Raw genomic sequence first — 10,345 nt, 5'->3', positions numbered from 1 at the left:
CTTAATCCTATCATGTCCTGAATAATAAGTTCGGTTATTGAAAGATGTATCCTGTCTCCCAATCTTGGTCCAAGAATGAAAATACGGAAGAGGTTATAAAATGTTTTGATCGGATAATTTTTTATTAAGTTATCATGATACGGATAAAATCGATGGATTGGATTGAAAAATCTGGTGTGGCGCACTCACACAACTTTCCTTGCCGTTATGAAAATTGATCAACTGATGCTAGTGTTCCCACGCATCTCAAGTCTATTTTTCTAAGATCTGAGCCAGCTGGTGACAGGACAATAGCGCTGCAGACACACGAAGTCTGCTATCTCTTCATAGTGAATGATTTAATAGAATCAACAGTTGCCAACAGTTTGCATTTGAATAATCTTATTTTCTCGAATTTCGAGCTTATTTTCAATTTCAGGTGAAAATGCTACTGAACGTTAATTGTAGAGATTTTTATGATCATTCTCTTCCACTTGAAATTTTTTGTTTAAATTGTATCTGTAGCCTGATAATTGAGAATCTAAAATCAAACTTTGCATAGATGGTGCTGTGCTCCTGAAATTTTTACGGATATGAGAATTGTGGCAGTTGACAAAGCTTATCAATGACTTTTCTAGGTATGAAATTGATCAAAATCGTTGGAGCCGTTTTCGAGGAAATCATGAAAAACTCTGTTTTTGATAACATTTTCGCCATTTTACCCGCCATCTTATCGAAAATGTTTGTGTCGGATCCTTATATTGTAAGGACCTTGAGTTCCAAATTTCAAGTAATTCAAGTAGTTTGGGAGATGAGATATCGTGTACACAGACGCACATACACTCATACACATACACACACACACATACAGACCAATACCCAAAAACAATTTTTTTGGACTCATAGGACCTTGAAACGTATAGAAATTTAGAAATAATTGGGGAACCTTAATTTTTTTCGGAAAGCAATACTTTCCTCACCTATGGTAATAGGGCAAGGAAAGTAATAATATTGTCTTTATGATAATAATAATATTGTATTGTTGTGATGTTGGTAATGCTATCATGATACGGATAAAATCAATGAATTGAATTAAATTATTGTCTTTACTAGTAGCTCTGTGAACAGTAGACCTCGCGCTCAGTAAGTTACAATGACCTGTTGTTATGTTCTCTCAAAAATTGATAAATAATTTATCAATTTGAAATGTCTAATTTTCAAAATACAATTTACGCTCTTCAATTGCTATATGGTAAAGCATTCTGTGAATAGCAATTCTGGTTTGCTCCATTGAGATACAATAATGTTACTGTTTCAATCATGGTCTTCACTAGAAACAGCTGATTCAACATTTTATGACATCAATTTTCAATGGAACCAATATACACAATGAATCTACCTTCTGAAACCAATTTATGTCTTGAACAATGTACTACTTCTATCTTCTACAATCACTTGTAATGAAAACAGGCCTAGTAGTCTCACAAAACTGATAGTTACCCAAAGAGAAAGCGATACATATAATATGATCCACTATGGGTTGGTAATAAAAACTTAATAATTTGAATGGAAAAACTGTCATCATGTCAAAAAGATGAACAAGTGTGAAAGAAATACAGATACTAGAGATTGAACTTTAATCATGTCAAAAAATATTCAAAAAAAATTGAAAATACAGATACTTTAGGGATTACTCAGAGTCCCACACTCTGTCCAAGTCATCTTCATCTGGTTCTTCATTCTCATTACTGTGTCTACCTGTAGGCTGCCTTGTTTTGGCCCTTGTAGAACTGATGGTGAATGGGCGGCAAAAATACTAAAAGCTCCTGAAGGTTTCTGTATTTTGAAGGAGCAATTTTCATTGCCTCATTGTTAAGTTCAAAGGTGGCACTTGGTCTTCCTTTTTTTTTTGTGGTATCATGCTCTTAGTGAGAAATTCCAAGTCTCCATTCAATGACTCTTTAGAGTTTGAATGGCTCAGATTTTTGGAGTCGTATCCATTGACACTTACTTATTCCGGGGATCTGATCAATAACAATGTCATTCATCTACATATTATGTAGAATCGATACATAGAACTCAGCAGTATGTTTCGAAACCCGTAGAATGATCTCCGAACTCAGACATCAGTTTCAAACCCGTTGAATCGATCCCAGAACTCAGCCATCTGTTTCAAACCCGTAGAATCGATCCCAGAACTCAGCCATATGTTTCAAACCCGTTGAATCGATCCCAGAACTCAGCCATCTGTTTCAAACACGTTGAATCGATCCCAGAACTCAGCCATATTTTTCAAACCCGTAGAATCGATCCCAGAACTCAGCCATATGTTTCAAACCCGTTGAATCGATCCCAGAACTCAGCCATCTGTTTCAAACCCGTTGAATCGATCCCAGAACTCAGCCATATGTTTCAAACCCGTTGAATCGATCCCAGAACTCAGCCATCTGTTTCAAACCCGTTGAATCGATCCCAGAACTCAGCCATCTGTTTCAAACACGTTGAATCTATTCCAGAACCCAACAGACTATTATTCGAACCCGTTGAATCGATCCCAGAACTCAGCAACCTCTGTTGGAAATCTGATTGAGTCAGGAATCACGGCTGACCTAACTCCAGCCCAGAGCAGTGTCTACTTCCTGACACAATACCTTTATCAGCTGATCTTTCCTTTGTCTGTTGCGGCCTTTGGAGCAGAGGAATCATCAAGGGTACCCACAGCTTTGCAACTGCACACTATAGGGGACATTCTGCTTATAGAATTGTAAAGACAGGAGAGAGATGGGTCATGGCAGAGATGTTATAGAGGTAGCGTTCTCAAGAGAGTTTACGGTATTCTATCGGAGTATTGGATTGTTGAAGATAGGTAGGGATACAGAGAGATAGTGATAGAGTGAGTGAGTGAGTAAGAGAGAGAAAGAGAGAGAGGGAGAGCATAAATAAGAGATTGAGAGAGAGGAAGAGTAATTGATTGATTGAGTACTTTATTTATGTAGATAACAATATACTGGCTTATACACTTATATAAAATAGCTTACAATACAGCAAAATCATAGATGAATTTACATTATATAAACTAAGAAAATAGTTATTGAACTGTGATATGATATGAAGGAGCAATTTGTAATATAATAACTGTAGATAATTATATTGTTATGCATCTACATAAATTGGCGGAGATTTGGACATATCAATGTCCATTCTTCGGAAGGAATATTAAAAATATCCTCCCCACTAACTCTCTACCAAAATATTGAGAGGGAGCATCAGAGATTGAGAGAGATTGATCGATTGATTGATTGAGTACTTTATTTATGTAGATTACAATATATACTGGCTTATACACTTATATACAATAGCTTACAATACAGCAAAATCATAGATGAATCTACATAATATAGACTAAGAAAATAATTATTGAACTGTATATGATATGAAAGAGCAATTTGTAACATAATAACTGTAGATAATTATATTGTTATGCATCTACAAAAATTGGCGAAGATTTGGACATATCAATGTCCATTCTTCGGAAAGAATATTAAAAATATCCTTCCCACTAACTCTCTACCAAAATATCGAGAGGGAGCATCAGAGATTGAGAGAGAGAGAGAGAGAGGATGAGTAAGGTTGTAAGGGGGATAAGATTAGATTAGATTAGATTTATTTATTCATGTATGTTACAATAATTACTGGCTTATACACTAATTCACACTAAATGAGGGTAATGCTAATTATTTAACGAATTATACAAAGTATGAAAAATTAATCAATGAGAATAAGGATTAAATGCAATTAGGACAACAATAATATAAAATTGTAATGTAACTTCATAAATCGGCGGTGTTTCAACAAATAATTGTCGATGCGTAAAAGGTGCGTACAGAGATATACGCGCTGCGAACATGAGCAATTCACTTTTAATCAGCTGATTATGAGCTTTCAATATCAGTATATCACCGTTTCTGTGAAAATACATATATAGTCAGCTGATTAAAAATGAATTGCTCATGTTCGCGGCGCGTAAATCTGTACGCACCTTAAGAAGGATATGAAATAATATCCTTCCCATAAACACACGACCGGGGAGAGAGAGTATGAGAGACTGAGAAAGTCTTAATGAGAAGGTGTGGGAGAGTGAGAAAGTGTGTGAGAGTGAGAGTAATATTGATAAGTGCATTTTTGATGCCTTTATCGACTTTATTAAGGGTGGAGACTCTATACTATAATTAAGTTATATATTTATACTATAATATATATTAGTTATTATGAGTTATAATATACTATATATTGAATTATATTATACTATAATTAAGAGAGGACTCTATAAGTCCTCTCTATCACATCTCCCTCAAACACCCGGTTGTTTGATAATGGGAAAGGAATTATCTTGATGTATAATTCTTCAAAGAGTCGACAATCGATTGGTGAAACATCACCGATTTATGTTTTTACTTCACAATAACTTATTGTCGTTATTTTAGTTGCATACAATCTCTATTGATTGATTCCTCATACTGTAAGAAATTCTTTGAATAATTAGCAATACTGTCATTGAATGTAAATAATTAAAGTGTGTTATTATGAAGAACTCTAATAAAGTATTATTCTAATCACACAACCATCAATACAGAAAAAGAGAGAGAGAGAGATTGTTTGATTGATTGATTAATTGCTTTTATTTTAAGGGTAGAGTTAGGACTCCAGGTCCTCTCTGCACACAAACTTAAAGAGATTGATTGATTGATTGATTGAGTACTTTATTTATGTAGATTACAATATATACTGTCTTATACACTTATAAACAATAGCTTACAATAAATCAAAATTATAGATGAATTTACATGATATAGACTAAGAAAATAATTATTGAACTGTATATAATATGAAAAAGCAATTTGTAATATAATTACTATAGATAATAATTATATTGTTATGCATCTACATAAATTGGCGGAGCTTTGGACATATCAATGTCCATTCTTCGGAAAGAATATTAAAAATATCCTCCCCACTAACTCTCTACCAAAAGAGAGAGAGAGAAAGAAAAAAGGAAGAGATTAGGAGACAATGTGAGAGAGGGAAACAGAGAGTGGGAGACAGAAAGTGAGTGAGAGATATATGGAGATAGATAAAGACTGAAGATAGATAAAGGAAAAGAATAAAAGAGCGGAAAGAACGTCAGTGAGTGAAACAGAGGGCTGGAAAACGCGAAAGAGATGATGATGATGATGAAGAAAGGGAGAGAAAGAGTGAGTGCGAGGAAGAGAAGTATTCTATTAGCTTTTATGAAACTGAGGTAGCCTCTCCCAGTATCTATCGGGGAATTGGAGAGTGAGAGATTCAGAGATAGGAGTAGGTGAGAAAGAGCTGGAAAGAGAGGAAGTCATATGAAAACCGAAAGAGGAAGAGAGAGAGAGAAACAGTATTTCATTGGCTTTCCTGAAATTCAACGGATAGACTCAACACAAGGGATAGGATAGGATCAAGGGATAGTTGAACAATAGGGGTGGTGCACTAGATTGATTAGTTCTATAATTTGAGATAGTGACATAGTTCCTATAACCCTCAATAATCAAGTTTGGGATCAAAGTAATAATCTAGTTCCAGATTAGAGAGAATATTTTGATGGAATAATACCAATATCATCTCATAGATTCATTGAAGTGTCTTGGATTTATTGTTATCAGTCTACTACTGATTTCAATCATGTTGTAGGATTGTGCGATAACAGAAAAAAGGAAGTAACTTAACCTATTTCGGACTATGTGTGACCTTATCTAGATTTGGGAGATGAATAGTACAAAGTTACCTTATTTCTTCTCTCCCTATCATCTTGATGACGTACTTATTGTATGGATCAATATAGAATTAATAAAGAAAGTTTTTGTCGTTCTCTATTGGAAATTTAGAATATTATAGTTGTAAATACTCAAGAATCTAAATAAAATTGGAATCAGACTGAGGTGAAATTTTGCAGACATTTCTTAGATTCTCTACGGTCTTGAGAAAATGTTCTCCATTGAAAGAACAACAAAATAATACTCCTCTTGGAGAATTCTGATACTAAATTATTTCACAATAGAATCCAAGTAGTACAAGAATTTTCCTTGAATTTGATGTAAATTCAAGTGATGATGAGATGAGAATTGCAATCGAAGTTTTGTATGGATAGAATTATTAAAGGGAAAAAGCAAGGCAACATAAACTTTGACTTAACACTTATATCATAATTAAAATTACTATTGAAGTATATATTTAATAGTATTCAGAACGCTATAAACACTCTAATGGTCAGCTGATTAGCAAACTAACTATTCAATCAAGAAGGAACTAAGGAATCAATTTTATCCACTGTCAAACTTCCAAAGTAAGAAATAAATGTTATTCCTGGCGACAAACTCTCTCCACCAATCACAGTCGAGTATACTCGCAGTCTAGCTTACTGCCACGCCTACAAGCCATCCCATTGGCTAGCATGCCATGCCATCAAAATGGCATCCACAGTGAAGCAGCCGCTCACAATCCGCCATTTTATTGATTTCAGAAATACTTGAACTTGAATGGTAAGAAGTGCTTGACGAGTTTTGAAATTCACATCGAGTGCAATCTGTATCCAGTCTTTTTTTAATGAAATTTGGTTTTGAAACGCTATTCGAACTGGAAGCATTTCTTGAATGGGATGCTCTGATGTCATTTATTCACTCATTTGTGACATTCATAATACATGAACGTATAAGGAAAGCTGGAATGAGTAAAATTCACTAATTCTCTTCCGAATAAATTTCTCTCTCAGGAACTATTCTTCTCACACTTTCTCCCTCTTACTCTCAATTTTTCATTCTTTCAAAATAAATCCAATTACAATTCCAAATTCTTTCCAACATATATATTATTTGTTGTGTAATCATTAAACATTATTACATAATAAGCTGAATTGACATTTATTATGAACAATCAACGTAATCTAATCTAATCACTCTCCACTCTCTTTTTCTCTCTCTCGCTCTGGTTTCAATAACAAAATTGACCAACTTTCAAAAATAAAGGAAGATAATATCTTACGTGACATGGACGGGAAGGGTCCTTTTGCAGGCGATAATGATGTTCTAGTCGAGGCGATAGCCGAGACTGGAATTTCATTCGAGCACTGCAAAAGACATTCACGTCCAAGTAACGTGCACTATTTTTTCTCATAATAATATAATAGAAGAATAATTGAGAAATAGAGAATATCACCTCTTTGTGCTAAAGCTACTACATGCATTCTATAAACATAACCTAGTTTACAAATTCCGATTCATTCTGAATGTTGACAAAACTTCCACCTGGAGCGCTGAAGGTGGATTCTTGTAGCAGTTTTGCTGTTCCTATTTCGGAAAAAGGAAACATACTCGACTATAAAGAAATTATATGGTTTCATTACAGTAGAGTATGCTGTTCTGAGAATCATATGTTTATTTGTTCTGCAAACAGCTGTTTACCGGCTTGATTTCATGCATGGAAAACAGCTGAGATTGAATGACTATGACAAAAAATAAACTCAACCGGAATAAAAATTAACCATAAAGTTAATGGACGGATCACTCTGTTTCTCACTCTCACACTCTCTCCCAACATAACTCTATCTCTAAATCCTGTTATAGTGTGACAATTCGAATGGAAAATAGACTGATAACAGAGAGCGTAGTAGTGAGAACTGAGAACAATATTCGAAATTTACGCTATGATGACCCGCTCGTTCGGTACAGGTGACAGATCATTTGTGATTTTGGCTAAGGGGTTTCGGGTTTTGGGTTCCTTGGTGGGGTTCAAAGAGGGCACAAAGGGGGTCAGGGGGGCTGTGGTTCCTGTCTGTGCCCTCTGCCAAAGTTGTTGGATTCTGGCTGTACTGATGACTCAGCAAATCTCAATAATGATTGGGCCCATTGCCAACTATGCTCTGGTTTATGGTTTATGACTGCATCACTTTCCCCACATTTCTACATCATCTGATTCTCTCTTCACACATGTTCTTCTCTCTGTTCTACTTCTTCCTCTTCTCCCCACTCCCCTCTTAAACTCATCCTCTTAACTCTCAACCAATCTTCTTTGACATCTCTGAGACTCTTCTCATACTGTTTCTCATGAAATTCAAATACCAATCTAAAACTAACAATTCCAATAAAATTCGACAGTTTAAGTTCTAACTCGACTTTCACCACAGATTGAATATGTAATAATTACTAAGTCCTCTCTGATTTCAGATACAGGTTGGATGAAAACTCCGAGAACGGCTTAATATCTCATACACAAAGGTAATTTGTCGGTGGGTGTGATTGGGGATCCTACTAAAATCTGATGACTAATAATCTGATGTTATTATTATTAGGTCGAACTGATCAATAATTTCAGAGCCTCTGACACTGCTTTTTAGGAGCCTCTGACACTGCTTTTTAGAAGCTGGGACCGAATTGGATATTTAGACGTGAAAGTGAATAAAAATCTGGTGTGGCGCATTCACACAACTTTCCTTGCCGTTATGAAAATTGATCACCTGACGCTAGTGTTCCCGCGCTTCACAAGTCTACTACCATATTCAAAGATTTGAGCCAGCTGGTGACAGGGCAATAACGCTGGAGACACACATGAGGTCTGCTATCTCTTCATAGTGAATAATTTAATAGAATCAACAATAATTTGCAATTGAATAATCACATTTTCTCGAATTTAAAGCTTATTTTCAATTTTAAGTGAAAATGTTACTGAACATTAATTGTAGAGATTTTCATGCTCAATCTACTCCACTTAATTTTTTTTGTTTCAATTGTATCTGAAGCCTGATAATTGGAAATCTATCTGCATTGCTGGGGCGGAACTCCTGAAATTTTTACAGATATGGGACTTGTGACAGTTGATAGAGCTTATCGATGACTATTTTAGGTATGAATTTGATCAGAATCGTTGGAGCCGTTTCCGAGAAAATCACGAAAAACCCTGTTTTTGACAACATTTTCGCCATTTTAGCCGCCATCTTGAATTGCATTTGATCGAAATTGTTCGTGTCGGATCCTTATAGTGAAAGCATCTTAAGTTCCAAATTTCAAGTCATTCCGTTAATTGGGAGATGAGATATCGTGTACACAGACGCACATACACTCATACACACACACACACACACACACACAAACACACACACATACAGACCAATACCCAAAAACCAGTTTTTTGGACTCAGGGGACCTTGAAACGTATTGAAATTTGGAAATCGGGGTACCTTAATTTTTTTTCGGAAAGCAATACGGTACTTTCCTTACCTATGGTAATAGGGCAAGGAAAGTAATAAAAAATAACAGTAATACGCATTCAGAAATTTCCTTGCATATGAAAGAATTTCAATTCATTCACAACACACAAAATTACAATGAGTAATAGCAATATACAACTGAACAATAACAATAACAGTAACAATGATATCAACACATTAAAAGACAATATTGCTAAAATGAGGTGTGCTGGAAGAAAGAGGAGCAAATAAATAAATTCTCTTTCTTTCTCTCTTCCGTTCCCCCTTATTCCACTTATTCATAATCTTCAGTTATTATTATATTATATTATTTCTTATTTCATCTTTTGTAAGTTCTTAATGACTCGTATTAAATTGTATTAGCAACTCTCACCTGCGCACTGACAGGATTTCCCTTGCAGGTGATTGGTTTCTCATATTTTTGCTGAAAGTTTTGTTTTTCTGTATATTTTTTGTTTTGAAGAACCAATTTTTGATTTGAAGAAATCAAATAGCAAGAGAATACATTCATTGGGATGTATTATTAGCAATAATTTATAAATTAATACAATAATATTCTGAAATGAAAACACAAATCTAACTTGTCAACCACTTTTCATGTTTTTTCCAATTTGTGTTTTCATTATGGAAAAGTATCACAACGTCATTACAACACAACTGTAAGGTTGAAACAATAATATTCTGTTGATTTCAATTTTATATTTTCTTCGTATTCTTTTCAAAGCTTTTCCATTAATTCTCAATGCCTTATTATCAATATGGTGTTTTTCAGGCTTTTTCAGAGTCAGCAGGAAGCTCTCTGATTGGTTGATGATTGGGATGCCTGGAAAACTTCTCTTTTTATAAGTTTTTGTTCCTTCTCCGACTTCTCAATATTTATTTTACTTTACATCTCCTCAAACCTCTCTACTTTGTTGAAATTTCTTCACATCTTCCCAAATTTCTCTATTTTGTTGAAATTTTCGATGACTAAGTCTTATTTTCGCTCCTTATTTTTTTCCTTCCCCTTATCATACCCCTCCTCTCCGGCATATGCCTGTTCTATGTCTTCTCACTTCTTGTTCGTTATCTTCCGTTTTA

This window comes from Nilaparvata lugens, chromosome 4 (genome assembly GCF_014356525.2).
Source record: "Nilaparvata lugens isolate BPH chromosome 4, ASM1435652v1, whole genome shotgun sequence".
In the NCBI taxonomy this organism is placed as follows: Eukaryota; Metazoa; Arthropoda; class Insecta; order Hemiptera; family Delphacidae; genus Nilaparvata; species Nilaparvata lugens.
The sequence above is the reverse complement of the archived record's forward strand: the minus strand, read 5'-3'. Positions refer to the sequence as shown.